Source organism: Odocoileus virginianus, chromosome 19 (genome assembly GCF_023699985.2).
Source record: "Odocoileus virginianus isolate 20LAN1187 ecotype Illinois chromosome 19, Ovbor_1.2, whole genome shotgun sequence".
NCBI classification, from domain to species: domain Eukaryota; kingdom Metazoa; phylum Chordata; class Mammalia; order Artiodactyla; family Cervidae; genus Odocoileus; species Odocoileus virginianus.
Genome location: NC_069692.1, coordinates 253,785 through 270,198, shown reverse-complemented (window position 1 = coordinate 270,198; position 16,414 = coordinate 253,785). Strand labels below are relative to the sequence as shown.

General features: G+C 38.8%; 1 long non-coding RNA gene across 1 annotated transcript in view; it reads right to left on the bottom strand.

Moving 5' to 3' along the window:
* The window catches only part of LOC110140792 (uncharacterized), a 47,441-nt gene that overhangs the window by 17,181 nt on the left and 13,846 nt on the right, over positions 1 to 16,414 (bottom strand). The window contains exons 2-3 of the long non-coding RNA XR_011492932.1: positions 15,309 to 15,421; positions 9,321 to 9,403 (exon numbers count right to left, since the gene is read on the bottom strand). This is a non-coding gene — a long non-coding RNA (uncharacterized lncRNA). The remainder of the gene's footprint in view (positions 1 to 9,320; positions 9,404 to 15,308; positions 15,422 to 16,414) is intronic.

Genomic DNA, 16,414 nt, shown 5'->3' with positions numbered 1-16,414 from the left:
AATTGCCAGAAATCTGGAAGAGTCTTTATTTTAAATACCTTTCTTGAAGGACAGTGGTAGCTAGCTACTTTAGCAGCTATCAACAATTTTAAAGTGGTGCAGCTAATGTTCAGAGATTATCCTTTAAGGAATGATCTAATGCTTGCTACTCAAATACCAAAAATCCAGTTTTCTCGGAGGAAGCTAGGATGAGCTCGCAAATGTAAAATGAACCTTAAATAAATTTTCATCTCTCTTGAAAATGATAGGACTATCAGTTCAGTTCAGTTCCTCAGTCGTGTCTGACTCTTTGCGACCCCATGAATTGCAGGATGCCAAGCCTCCCTGTCCATCACCAACTCCCGGAGTTTACTCAAACTCATGCCCATGAGTCGGTAATGCCATCCAGCCATCTCATCTTCTGTCAGCCCCTTCTCCTCCTGCCTCCAATCCCTCCTAGCATCAGGGTCTTTTCCAATGAGTCAACTCTTCACATGAGGTGGCCAAAGTACTGGAGTTTCAGCTTCAGAATCAGTTCTTCCAATGAACACCCAGGACTGATCTCCTTTACAATGGACTTGTTGGATCTCCCTGCAGTCCAAGGGACTCTCAAGAGTCTTCTCCAATACCACAGTTCAACAGCATCAATTTTTCAGTGCTCAGCTTTCTTCACAGTCCAACTCTCTCATCCATACATGACCACTGGAAAAACCATAGCCTTGACTAGACAGACCTTTGTTGGCAAAGTAATGTCTCTGCCCCTTAATATGCTATCTAGGTCTATAAAAGACATTTTCTAAGCAGTCTATTGGAACCCATATCACTTTCAAAATACTTCCTCTCTTGAGGGTCCAAGTAAATGTGTTTAGCAATCTCTAATTAGTGTACATGTAAAGGTTTATCTTGTATTCTCCCCAAATCTCTTCTGCTTCAATAAAGACACTATCTTTTTATTCTATTTTCTGTGAATATGAAGATCAGGAGGTTAGCATTTTCTCTAGATAGCTTTCAAATATATAAAGACAATACTTCTAAAGTATGTTTTTAAATTATCTCACTCTAAAAATATTAAATCTCACAAAGTTCTACACTGTAATAATTTTCAAAGCTTTGAAGCAAAGCCATTATAGGCCAAAATTATTCATCCCACAATGAGCATTTAACTGAAATTTTAAAGACTAAAATTATTAGGCTCCGAAATGTGTTGTCATTGTTGGAGATATTTTGATGTGTTTTTCACATTTTCATCATAATTTCAAACTTCTTGTTGTATATTTCTTTAACCCACATATGTAAATAAAAGGTCATTCCGGACCTTGTATGTGAATCATCTATTATATTGTATGTTAGTTTACTAGAATAATCTATATCTTACTCAACCAAAGTTTAGTAACTCAGGTCTATATTTCTCCAAATCTTTGTCCAACAGCTCAGATCCCACTTAACTGTCCTCAAACCTAATATGTTGTACTTACACCTCAGTACACCTTCATTACATCCAAGCTACTCAGTCATTTCATCTCAAAGAAGTCTTTCTATATTCCTTTCTATGCTATAGGTCCTTTTTTGGAAAGTCAGCCCAATTTCTTTCTACTAGATTAATGGGAGTTTAATTTCAAGAGCAAATTGTTATCTTCTCTAAACAACCCTACCAATTATTTCTGAGCCAGCCCTGGGTTAAAACATGGGGTTGTCCCCATATTTTCTAAAAAGGTGATAGTAACAAATGTGTTAGTTAAATAAGATTTATGGAAACCCACTAAGATGAGTTCTCAAATATCAGGTATTTTACCATGCTTTCCTTGGTATCACTGATGCCTGGCATAGTATAAATGCTTCATTAAATATTAAAACCTTCTTTTTCTTAATTTGGCAGAAATATATTGAATCTATACCATAAATTGCTTCCTATAAATCTCATTTCAACAAAATAATGACTGTATATTTGTCACATTAGATACTCTACCAGCCACTTGCATAAAAGGAAAAAAAAAAAAAAACTATAGCCTCTGTATTCAAGGAGTGTGCACTGGCAATAACAATACAGTACCATTCGGATTAAGAGCAAAAAGATAAAGGTTTTTATGAGAGTATTTGAGAGTGATAACCTTAGTTTTTAGGCTGGGGTTGCGGAAGACAAGGAGGCATTTACTATCAAAGTGGAAGGGATATTGCTTCTAGAAACAAAGTAGCATGTACAAAAACAAGAGGCAAATAAAGGTACAAGGTGTGGGTAACAGCAAGTAGTTTAATATGCCAGCCTTCAGCACATGAAGCCAGTAATAATGAGAGGTAAACACAGAGAACAAGGCTACTTCACATCAAAAACTCCAACAGCCATGAAAGAGAGTTCAGGCTTTCCATCTTGAGGGTATTTGGAGGGTTTGTAAAACTGAAAATGGGAATGACATTATCAGATTTCAATCCCAGACATCTAAGTCTTTTCTAAAGGTATAGGGTAAGCACATCCCATTAGAATTTGGAGAAAGGATAGAGCATATTGTATTGACTGATTCAGAGGTGGATTATATGCATGTTGACTGAATCCTTGCCTTAACTGTGTTTTATTTTACCCATATGTGACTTTATCAACAAATTTTGCTGCATGCCTTCCAAAGTAAGATGAAGAGTGGAGGGACTCTCAGTGAGAGTGGACAGGAAAGAGAGAAGATGAGAGCCTGCAAAAAAAGTAAGAAAGCTGCTGGGATGATTATAAACTGGTGGTTGTGGGAAGAAGTCAGATTCTAAGAGACTTTTTGATTATTTGGATATCAGAATGAGGAAAAGAAATGAATCACGTCTTCTAATATTTTAAAACGTAGACTCAGTAAATGGTTGTTTTTAGAGTATATTTAATTTTTTTTTAGAGTATATTTAATATTTACCAGGGCTTTCGCAGTGACTCAGTGGGTTAAGAACCCACCTACAATGCAGAAGAAGCAGGAGACTTGTGTTCGATCCCTGGGTCAGGAAGATCCCCTGGAGGAGGGCATGGCAATCCACTCCAGCATTCTTGCTTGGGGAATCCTATGGACAGAGGAGCCTGGAGGGCTGCAGTTCACGGGGTTGCAAAATGTCAGACACAACAGAAGTGACTGAACATGCAGGCACGATCTTTACCAACTCAAGCGTAAGAAGTACCTGGAGGTCAGGTACTATCTCTTTCCTGCTGACTGTATCTGGTATAGAACTCTCCTAGATCAGGTTCTATTGCATGACTGCAATACTGCAGTTCAAGAGTAAGATTGTATTTAAAATTCTCTGTGTGTTGCCTTCTTCCCTCAGAATTTACACAGGTCAGTGAGGACTATCCTGAAGCAAAACTTTAAAAAATGAACATGAACAGAAAATTGGTTGAGAGAAAGAAAATAGAATCCAGCATGTGAGAAATGAGCAGCATAACTTTCTGTCTATGATTGGGATCAGAGAAATGCAGATTGAGGTTTTGGCTACTTTATTAATGTATATTATCATTTATTTTGATGTCCTGTCAAATCACTGCCCGAATGAAAACTTTGGTTTCCACTGAATTATCTTATATATGAAAATGCCATTTTAGATATAATAGCAAAAAATTAGCAAAAAACTCTTCAGTGTAGGCAATATTTACTCAAAAATTACCAGCATCTGTGAGAAATATGAAGAATTTTTTCAATGTAACATTATTATAGGATAATTTTAAGTGCACATTGGGGAGGTGGTGTTCAGAACAAAACGACAAGTGTCACAGAAAAGGTGGTACAGAAGAAGTTGTCTTAACTGACTGCATTTAACCAACCCACAAGATGAAGTTGTATTCCAAACTCACTAAACCAAACTCACTAAAGCCTAGGACAGCACCAATGCTTGTGGCAGTATGTAAATGCCTCATATACCTACATTCTTCTGTTTCTATAAATGAAGATGTTTGCTAGAGTCAATTATGTTATTTCCTAAACCTGGTGATGTTAATCTTATTAATGATTTCATATCATTAAAATCTTTGATTGATTTGCATTACTGGTTAATAAAATACAGTTACTAACATTTTGAAGAGATTTAATTAATGAACATTTTGTGCAGCAACTTTGAAAAATATTTCAAGATTTATAAAAGTAAATGAATATAATCTCTGTGGCGGAGATCACTGTGTGTGTGCATGTGTGTGTGCATGTGTGTGTGTGTGTGTGTGTGTGTGTGTGTGTGTGTGCGCGCGCGCTCAGTCATGTCTGGCTCTTTGTGACTCCATGAACTGCAGCCAACCAGGCTCCTCTGTCTGTGGAATGTTCCAGGCAGAAATACTGGAGTGGATTGTCATTTCCTCCTCCGAAGGGAATCTTCCTCACCCAGGGATCCAACCCACACCTTCTGCATCTATCTCCTGCATTGGCAGGAGGATTCTTTACCTCACCCAGGGGTCCAGCCCACACCTTCTGAATCTATCTCCTGCACTGGCTGGAGGATTCTTTACCTGCTGAGCCACTTGGGAAGCCCAGCAGAGATGACTGACTTACACTAAATTTTAATCCCTGGCTCTTTTCACAGAAAGAGAGCCAAAGCTGGAAAAGTGACATCAAAGCTAGAGATCACATTTCCCAGCCTTCTGGCAACTTGCGTGGCTATCTGACTCCAATCTCTGTAAGGAAATGAGAGTGACAATTCCATATACGACTTCTGGGTCAGTTCCAAATTAAAAGTCTAGTTGCTGGCCCTGGACCGCCGCTCTCTTTCCTCTGGGCTGGAAAGCGGATTTTGGACTTGACATGGTGCTGATCACAAAGGTGAAGGCAGTGCCTGAACAAGAACAAGACAGAGGAAGATTCCATGAGGCAGAGGTGACCTGCTGGTTGGATTGTTTTCTGAAAAATAAAATTCTATTGTACTCAAGCCATTGTATTGGGGGGTTTTCTTTGTTATAGCAACTTAGCCTCTATCTTAGCTAAGACAAATTCTTACCCAGCAATTCCTTTGATAGGAATATGTTCTGAAGGAATAAGTGTACATTGAAAACAGAACACTGTTGTGAAATTTTACTTTTCTGAGCCCAAAAAAGAGAATATAATATTTTACTAAATTAAAAACAAAATTTGCAGTTCTGAAGAGGGCCTATTCTAATAAACACAAGAAAAACTGAGAACAATGCTGTTTTGAATTCTCAAGGGGATTTCAAAGAACAAGACTTTATCACATTCCTGATAAGTTATCTTAAGTTGTAAGTTAAGACATAACTTATCTCTTTTTAGCTGCAAGTACCCTGTTAAGTTTCCCAGTTTTAACCAATAATGGACACTGACAAACCAGCAGGAGGAAATCTTCCTGGTATTGTGCAATATGAGAAATAAAAAGAATGAGAACGTTTAGCTTTAAGAAGTTATGTAGAACTTGATTGTTGTTTAGTCACTAAGTCATATCTGACTCTTCTGCAACCCTATTGATTAGCCCACCAGGCTATTCGGTCCATGGGATTTCCCAGGCAAGAATGCTGGAGTGGGTTGCCATTTCCTTCTCCAGGGGATCTTCCCAACCCAGGGATCAAGTCTTTGTCCCCTGCATTTGCAGGCAATTTCTTTACCACCAAGTCACCAGGGAAGCCCCATGCATAACTTGATAGATTTATCTAAATATATCAGAACTACCTAGTATGATGTGGCTTCCCTCATAGCTCAATCAACAAAGAATCTTCCTGCAATGCAGGAGACCAGGGTTCAATTCTGGGTCTGCAAGATCCTCTGGAGAAGGAAATGGCAACTCACACCAGTATTTTTGCCTGGAGAATCCCATGAACAGAGGAGCCTTGTGGGCTACAGTCCTTGGGATTGCAAGAGTTGGACATGACTTAGCAACTAAACCACCACCACCACCTACTGTGATATGAATTAGATGTATCCTGAATAAATCAATGAAAGAAAGTCAGTGACTGGAAGGGAAAACAAAGCAAAACAAAAAAATTTCAGGTCCTAAAAAAGATTATTTCTTCTAATGTGATGGGATTTACTAGAATGAAGAGCTAACTATCATTAGTGATATCCAGAAGGAGACTGATTTATCATTTGATAGAAAGTATTCAGATAGAAGGATGGTATCCAACATCCCTTGTGGTCCTGAAAATCTGTAATTTTTTGTTGATATGACAGGCAGTTTTTCCTCACCAACATCAGTTGCCTGATTTGAAAATCTTGAATGGAAAATTTTCTTTGTGGAATTGTTTTGGCTTCTTTAATTTTTCCTGGTGTCTCAGAGGGTAAAGAATCTGCCTGTAGTACAGGAGCCCCAGGTTCAGTCCCTGGGTAGGGAAGATCCCCTGGAGAAGGGAATAGCTACCCACTCGAGAATTCTTGTCTGGAGAATTCCGTAGGCAAAGGAGCCTGGTGAGCTTCAGTCCATGCAGCTGCAAAGAGTCAGACACAACTAAATGACTAACACTTTCATTTTTCGTTTTGACTTCTTTATATAGCCAAGAACACAAGCTCCAGAGAAGGCTGCTTATTTCCAAATCCTAGATCCAATGTGTGAGAAAGTTACTTACACTGTGTAAGACTTGATTTTCCCACTACCAAAATGAAGTTGATGATAATGTCTAGAACCCAGGATTTTAATGTGTGTTAAATAGAAAAATGCAACTGCTTTGCACAGTTTTGCATAAACAAAAATTAACACCCTAATTAATTAAATCTTTCTCTGTGTGATTGGTTTTTACATTCTAATAGTCTATTAAGACCATCACCAAGTAAAAGAAGTGCAAAAAGGCAAAATGGTTGTCTGAGGAGGCCTCACAAATAGCTGAGAAAGGAAGAGAAGATAAAGGCAAAGAAGAAAAGGAAGGATATACCCATTTGAATGCAGAGTTCTAAAGAATAGCAAGGAGAGATAAGAAAGGCTTCCTAAGTGATCAATGCAAAGAAATAGAGGAAAACAATAGAATGGGAGAGACTAGAGATCTCTTCAAGAAAATTAGAGATACCAAAGGAACATTTCATGCAAAGATGGGCTCAGTAAAGGATAGAAAAGGTATGGACCTAATAGAAGCAGAAGATACTAAGAAAAGGTGGCAAGAATACACAGAAGAACAATACAAAAAAGATCTTCATGACCCAGAGTAACCACAATGGTGTGATCACTCACCTAGAGCCAGACATCCTGGAGTCCAAAGTCAAGTGGGCCTTAGGAAGCATCACTATGAACAAAGCAAGGGGAGGTGATGGAATTCCAGTTGAGCTACTTCAAATCCTAAAAGATGATGCTGTGAAAGTGTTACACTGAATATGCCAGCAAATGTTGAGAACTCAGCAATGGCCACAGGACTGGAAAAGGTCAGTTTTCATTGCAATCCCAAGGAAAGGGAATGCCAAACTACCTCACAGTTGCACTAATCTTACAGGCTAGCAAACTAATGCTCAAAATTCACAAAGTGAAGCATCAAAAGTATGTGAACCAAGAACTTCCAGATGTTCAAGCTGGTTTTAGAAAAGGCAGAGGAACCAGAGAGCAAATAGCCAACATCCGTGGATCACAGAAAAAGCCAGAGTTCCAGAAAAACATCTACTTCTGTTTTATTGACTATGCCAAAGCCTTTGGCTGTGTGGATCACAATAAACTGTGGAAAATTCTTTAAGAGATGGGGATACCAGACCACCTGACCTGCCTCCTGAGAAATCTATATGCAGGTCAAGAACCAACAGTTAGAACCAGACATGGAACAATGGACTGGTTCCAAATTGGGAAAAGAATAAGCCATGGCTGTATATTGTTGCCCTGCTTATTTAACTTATATGCAGAGTACATCATGAGAAACACTGGACTGGATGAAGCACAAGCTGGAGTCAAGATTGCTAGGAGAAATATCAATAATCTCAGATATGCAGATGACACCACCCTTATGGCAGAAAGCAAAGAAGGACTCAAGAGCCTCTTGATGAAAGTGAAAGATGAGAGTAAAAAAGTTGGCTTAAAACTCAACATTCAGAAAACTAAGATCATGGCATCTGGTCCCATCACTTCATGGGAAATAGATGGGGAAACAACAGAAACAGTGAAGACTTTACTTTTGGGGGCTCCAAAATCATTGCAGATGGTGATTGCAGCCATGAAATTAAAAGACACTTACTCCTTGGAAAGTAAGTTATGACCAACCTAGACAGCATATTAAAAAGCAGAGACATTACTTTGCCAACAAAGATCCATCTAGTCAAAGCTATGGTTTTTCCAGTGGTCAGGTATGAATGTGAGAGTTGTACCATAAAGAAAGCTGAGCACCAAAAAACTGATGCTTTTGAACTGTGGTGTTGGAGAAGACTCTTGAGAGTCCCTTGGACTGCAAGGAGATCAAGCCAGTCAATCCTAAAGAAAATCAGTCATGAGTATTCATTGGAAGGACTGATGCTAAAGCTCAAGCTCCAATAATTTGGCTGCCTGATGTGAAGAACTGACTTACTGGAAAAGACCCTGATGCTGAGAAAGATTGAAGGCAGGAGGAGAAGGGGACAACAGAGGATGAGATGGTTGAATGGCATCACCGACTTGATGGACATGAGTTTGAGCAAGCCCCGGGATTTAGTGATGGACAGGGAAGACTGGGTCGCAAAGAGTCAGACACGGCTAAACAATTGAACTGAACTGAGTCTATTTGCAAAACAGCTACCCATTTTTAAAGACATTACTTTTTAGAGCAATGTTTGCTTTACAGTAAAACTGAGAAGAAAATACTGAGATTTCCCATAAAGGCCCTATCCCTACACATGCATAGCCTCTCCCATTTTCAACATCCTCCACCTAGGGTTGTCCACTTGTTACAACTGATAAACCTACTTTGACTCGTTAGTATCACTCAAAGACCATAGCATTCACTCTGAGTGTGGTGCATTTTATGTGTTTGAACAAATATAATTACATATATCCTTCATTATAAAATCATATAGAGTATTTCCACTGCCCTAAAAATCCTTTTTGCTCCACTTATTCATTTCTGTCTCCTCCAAACCCTGGCAGTCATAGGCCTTTTTGCTGTCTTCATACTTTCTCCTTTTCCAGAAGGTCATTTAGTTGGAATCATAGTATGTAACCTTTCCGATTGGACTTATTTTACTTAATAACTTGAATTTAACATAGGCTCTTCTAGGCCTTTTCATGGCTTGTTAGCACAGCAATTTTAGTGCTGAATAATAATCCATTGTCTAGATGTTCCACAGTTTGTTTATCCATTCACCTGCTGAAGGTCATCTTGATTGCTTTCAAGTTTTGGTAATTATGAATAAATCAGCTATAAACAACCACTTTTTCCGATTGTAAGAGCCATGCTATTTCCTCTTTACTCTTACTCCTATTCCCCATTATGGTCATAGAGCAAAGCATAGGACTATAGTTACCTTCTTCATGGTCATTCATCTACTCCACGTTTTCTTGTCCCTTAGCTCCAAGACAGCAAAAGATCTGCTTAGCTTCTCGGATTCTATAGGAAAAAAAAAAAAGCCACTCTTTTCTTTTTAAATTGACAAAGTGAGGTGAAAGCAGCCACAAATGCCAGGTTTTCTTCATTTCTTTCATTTTAGCGATCTTCACCATTTAGGTCTTCACTGTATTATTGTATCCCTAGTGCTTTCAGGCAGAGTTTTTTAAATGTAAAATATGTCCAGATTTTCTCTTTGTCCCCACTAGGAGAATGGGCTTGAATAATCTGGTCTCCTCTGCTAAACATTGAAACTGAGGAATGCATAATTTCTCTTGCAAAATTCAAGTCAGTATTCCCATATCTTAGTATTGAAGCCCTTTGGAAATATCGATTCACAGTTATAACAGCGAAGTTTTACACTTTTGAAGCTGATAATAGTTCACATGTATTTAGTGACTTAATACTTCTCTAGGTACTTTGATATTTAACATCACTTTGATTTTCACAGCAGCACATCTACAGCAGGCCAGATATTAAATTAATCACTTGTAGATGGAAAATTGCAGACAAAGAGATACTATGTGACTTTCTCAAGGTCACACAGCTTAATAAATTTAGAAGTACTATGATAGAATAAGAAAGAAAGTGAAATTGCTCAGTTGTGTCCGACTCTTTGCAACCCCATAGACTGTAGCCCACTAGGCTCCTCCATCCATGGAGTTTTCTAGGCAAGAGTACTGGAGTGGGTTGCCATTTCCTTCTCCAGGGGATCTTCCCAACCCAGGGATAGAACCCTGGTCTACCTCATTGCGGGCAGATGTTTTACTGTCTGAGCCTCCAGGGAGCCCACTATGACAGCATACTCAGTCTTAACTCCCAATGGAATTTCCCCTCTGCTGCTGCCAGTTTATCCATGAACAACAGAAAAGACCAACTGAAAACAAGCAAACAAACAAAAAACAGTGAGGAGAACAAGATGGTGGAGGAGTAGGTGGACGTGGAGCACATCTCTCTACATGGATACATCAGGAATACAGCTTCAGACACAGAAGTGCATGCAGAACACCAGCTGAGAGTGGACAGGAAAAATACCTGACCAGCAGAAAAAAATATATATAGACCCACACAAAACTAGGTAGGATGAAGGAACTAGGGGGAAAATCAGGAGTGTTAGGAGACTGGACCTGCCCTCATTGGGTGGGGGATCTAAAGCAGGGGTTCGATCCCCACATTGGGGCAACTGTCTGATTCACAGGAGAAACATTTAAGGCTGAGAGTGAAACAGCTGATCTGCAGCAGCCTAAGTGGAATGAGAATCAGACAGTCCTTGCTGCAGCCACACACACCCCAGACAGGAACGCTGTTGGCCCCCTGGAAGGCACAGCAGCTGGGAGTTAAAGTTTAGGGCTTGTGGAGCAATCTCAGGGCGAGCGATGCTGTGGACTGCAGAGAGACGGATGGAAGGATGTGAGGGAGGAGACTGCGGTGGGAAATGCCTGTGGAGGAAAGCCAGGCAGCCACAGAAGCAAGGCGATACTGCTGTCACACCTAGGCGATGGAGCCATCACCACAGCCTCTCTCTCCCCACACACCAGCATCACCAGCTGAACAATAGAGAGGCTGGCCCATCAAATGCCTGACAGCACTGAACCACAGAGTAGGACCCCACCCAGGGAGCCCATTTAAGTGCCGAACAACAGAGAAGGACCCCAGGCAAAGGAAGCCCTCTAAGTGCCTGAATGGGCAGAGCTACAGAGAAAGACTGGCCAAAGAGGCCTTCTGATCACCAGCTACAAGAGGCTTGAAAAAAGACTCTGATAGGGCCATTATTCCTGCAGCAGAAGCAGTCTGTGTTCCTGCACAATTGGCACCGCCAGGGTCCCTGCAAGCCAAGCAGGTGCACCACCTTCACGCTCAACTCTCACTGGGGCAGAGCTGCCACAGGCAAAAAAGCCTTAAACCTGTGCATGCAGGGTTGCTTTGGTCGTGTCCAACTCTTTGCAACCCTGTAGACCGTGGCCTGCCAGGCTTCTCTGTCAGGGAGGGGGGTTCTCCAGGCAAGAATACTGGAATGTATGGGCCAGCACTGGTTGTCTTACCCTTCTAGCGCGCTGTATTTCCTGCTGCCCTAGCCATCAACTCCCCTGAATGCCTGGTGCTGCCAGAACCCCTGCAACCCAAGCAGATGCACCACCTCCACACATGGCCCTCACAGGGCAAATCCAAGTCCTCCAGGGCAGCCTCAGGAGAGGCTCTATTTAATTCTACCTCTATTTAACTTTGCTATCTATTCTTTCTTTTTTCTTTCTTTCTTTCTTTCTCTCCTTTCTTCTCAACATATTTCTTAGTTTTGTTTTCATTGCTTTATTCCCCACTTGGCACCTTGCTTTAGTTTTGTTTTCCAGTTTGTGCTTTAGTTCATTTTGTTCTTAACTGGTAAATAAAATTTTTTATTTCCTTTGTTTGCCAGGTTAATCAATTTTACCTTACTTTTGTTGGACTGGTTTGACTTTGCTCCTGGGTGTATATGTATATGTGTATATTCAAAACAAAAAATAATGAAAAGGCAGAGAAATACTACCCAAATGAAGGAACAAACTAGAAACACGGAAGTCCAAATAAATAAAGAGAAAATAGGCAAACTACCTGAAAAAGAATTCAGAATAATGATGGTAAAGATTATCAAAATCTTGAAAACGAAATGCAAGAATCAATTAACAAAGACGTAGAAGAATTAAAGAATAAACATACAGAGACAAACAACACAATTAATGAAATTCAAAATACTCTAGAAGGAATAAATAGCAGAATATCTGAGGTAGAAGAATGAATCAGTGAGGTGGAAGATAAAATGATGGAAATAGCTTCTGAAAAGCAGAGTAAAGTAAAAAGAATGAAAAGAACTAAGGATAGTCTCAGAGACCTCTGGGACAATATCAAATGCACCAACATTTGAACTATAGGGGTCCCAGAAGAAAAAGAGAAAGAGAAAGGCTATGAGAAAATTTTCAAAGAGATTATAGTTGAAATTTTCCCCAACATGGAAAAGGAAATAGTCAATCAAGTCCAAGAGGCACAAACTGTTCCATACAGGATAAATCCAAGGAGAAATACACCAAGACACATACTAATCAAACTAACAAAGGCTAAACACAAAGAAAGAATATTAGAAGCAGCAAGGGAATAAGCAACAAGTAACATACAAGGGAAACTCCATACATTTAACAGCTGATCTTTCAGCAGAAAATTTGCAGGCCAGAAGGGAATGGCAAGATATATTTAAAGTACTGAAAGGGAAAAATCTACAACCAAGATTACTGTACCTGGCAAGGATCTCATTCAAAATTTATGGAGAAATAAAAATCTTCTCAGACAAGCAAAGTTAAGAGAATCCAGCACCATCAAACAAGCTTTACAACAAATGTTAAATGGACTTACAGTCAAGAAATACAAGAGAAGAAAAAAAATCTACAAAATCAACCCCAAATAATTAAGAAAATGGCAATAGGAACATATATATCAATAATTACTTTAAATGGAAATGGATTAAATGCTCCAACCAAAAGACACAGGCTGGCTGAGTGGATACAAAACAAAACCAATATATATGCTGTCTACAAGAAACCCACTTCAGACCTAAAGACACATATAGACTGAAAACGAGAGGATAGAAAAATATATTCCATGCAAATGGGAAGCAAAATAAAGCTGGAGTAGCAATCCTCATATCAGACGAAATAGACCTTAAAATAAGGATTACAAGAGATAAGAAAGGATACTATATAATGATCAAGCAATCAATCCAAGAGGAAGACATAACAATTGTAAATATCTATGCACCCAATATAGGAGAACCTCAATACATAAGACAAACACTAACAGACATAAAAAGATAAATTGACAGTAGCACAATAATAGGAGACCTTAACACCCCACTCACACCAACGGACAGATCATCAAAACAGGAAATCAATAAGGAAACCCAAGGCTTAAATGATACATTAGAGGAGATGGATCTCATTGATATCTTCAGGACAGTCTATCCAAGTGCAGAAGAATAAACCTTCTTCTCAAGTGCACATAGAACATTCTCCAGGATAAACCACATCTTGGGTCACAAATCAAAGCTCAATAAATTTAAGAAAATTGAAATCATATCAAGCATCTTCTCTGACCACAACGCTATGAGGCTAGATATCAATTACAAGAAAAAAAACTTGTAAAAAACACAAACACATGGAGGTTAAACAGTACATTTCTAAGTAACCAACACATTATTGACAAAAGCAAAGGAGAAATCAAAAAATTTCTAGAAACAAGTGATAGTGAAAACATTTCAAAACCTATTGGTTGCAGCAAAAGCAGTCCTAAGAGTGAAGTTTATAACAATATAGTCCTTCCTCAAGAAACAAGAAAAACATTGAATAGACAACCTAACTTCACACCTAAAACAACTGGACAATGAAGAACAAAAAAACGCCAACATTAGTAAAAGGAAAGAAGTCATAAAGATCCGAGCAGAAATAAGTGAAAAAGAAATGAAAGAAACAAGAGTAAAGATTAGTAAAACTAAAAACTAATTCTTTGAGAAGATAAACAAAATTGACAAACCTTTAGCCAGACTCATCAAGAAAAAAAGAGAGAAGAATCAATCAACAAAATAAAAAATGTAAAAGGAGAGGTTACAGCAGACAATGCAGAAATACAAAGGATTGAAAGAGACTGCTATGGCAATAAAATGGATAACCAGGAAGAAATGGACAGATTCTTAGAAAAGTTCAATCTTCCAAGACTGAACTAGAGAGAAATAGAAAATATGAACAACCCAATTACAAGCACTGAAATTGAAGCTGTGATCAAAAATCTCCCAAAAAACAAAAGCCCAGGTCCAAGTGGCTTCACAGGAGAATTCTATCGAACATTTAGAGAAGACCTAATGCCTATCCTTCTAAAACTCTTTCAAAAAATTGCAGAGGAAGAAACACTTCCAAACTCATTCTACGAGGCTGCCATCACCCTGATACCAAAACCAAACAAACACAACACAAAAAAAGAAAACCACAGGCCAACATCACTGTTGAACATAAATGCAAAAATTCTCAACAAAATTTTTGTGAACAGAATTCAGCAACACATCAAAATCTCATACACCATGATCAAGTTGGGCTTATTCCAGGAATGCAAGGATTCTTCAATATATGCAAATCAAACAATGTGATACACCATATTAAAAAATTGAAAGGTAAAAACCATATGATAATCTCAATAGATGCATAAAAAGCCTTTGATAAAATTCAGCATCCTTTCTATGATTAAAACTCTTCAAAAAATGGGCATAGAAGGAACCTACCTCAACATAGTAAAGGCTATATATGATAAGCCTACACAAATATTATTCTCAATGGTGAAAAACTGAAAGTATTCCCCCTAAGATCAGCAATAAGGCAAGGGTGTTCACTTTTACCTCTATTATTCAACATAGTTCTGAAAGTCCTCTCTACAGCAATCAGAGAAGAAAAAGAAGTAACAGGGATCCAGATTGGAAAAGAAAAAGTAGAACTCTCACTATTTGCAGGTGACATGACACTGTACATAGAAAACCCTAACAGTAGTATCAGAAATTTACTGGAGCTAATCAGTGAATTTAGGAAAGTTGCAGGATACAAAATCAATACACAAAAATCACTTGCATTTATCTACACTAACAGTGAAAAATTAGAAAGAGAAATTAGGGAATGAATCCCATTCACCATTGCAACAATAAAGAAAGAAATATCTAGGAATAAACTTACCTAAGGAGACAAAAGAACTATACACAGAAAGTTATAAGACACTGATGAAAGGAATAAAAAATGATATAAACAGATGGAGAGATATTTCATGTTCCTGGGTAGGAAGAATATTGTGAAAATGACTATACTCCCAAATGCAATCTACAGATTCAATGTGATCCCTATCAAATTACCAATGGCATTTTTCCTTGCTGGGGTCCAGCCTCGTCAGGATCCAGGGGGTAACCTCAGGATGAACGGCGTCAGCGAGAGAAGACACGTGAGACCAGCCTTGATAGGGCCAAGTCTGCGAGGGAGAGAGAGAGAGAGAGAGAGAGAGAGTGACAAGACAGGGGGTGCAGCCGAGTCTGGCAGGGTCTGGCAATGCTTTATTTTTTACCATGGCTTTTATACCCTAAGTTAGTACATCTCTAAGGGGAAGATAGTTTAACATTACATCAGCTTGTTCTTCACGAAACCAGGGTGTTTTCTGCATACTTCTTTGTTTATGAGGGTCTTGAACATTATCTTCTGGCCTTGGGGCCCATTAACATTTTATGCAGGTCAGGTGAATGCAAATCTATTTTCTGTTTCTGTGGTGACCTTAACTGAAGGGTAGCAGTCTCATAGGGCAACAGTACAGAGTAGAAGTATAACCTTGTTAACATAAAAATTAATCCTTCTGCAGAAGTTGTCAGTTGCGTCTATCTAAGAAGTTTACCACACACTGACTCTGTGACTGTGGTGAGGCAGCCTCTGCCTAGCATTCCTGGGTGACAATTAACAACCATCTCATTGTTACCACACAAGGGCTAAGCTCTTATTTTTCTAGACCTTTAACTATATTAACAGTGGCTTCCATAACACAACCATAGCATATCAAGAGCAAAAACACAGCAAGCAAACATCAACCCAATAACCACCTTTAGAATAATTTTTCTTGTGTTTTCTAATGTGACTCCTTCACGCCTCAAAAAGGCTCTATGTCTACTAGAGCTTTTATATAATCAGGTTCTTTATGTTATTTTATGATTAGGGTATTATAAGACATCATGCATATTAGTATCAAGGGCATAAATGCATTTGCCAAACAAACTAAAATACCAGCAAAGGAGTTTAAATTAAAACACTCCTTTCACCCTAAATAATCTCATTAGATACCACCACCTGGGAAACTTATTGATTAAAGTTTTAAATTGATTCTTATTTGGTAAGAGATCGGGGAAGGCCTTCTGCCTGTGTCACAGAAATTAGGGAGTAGTCTACTGAAGCAAGCATCAGAAAGACAGATATCATCTTT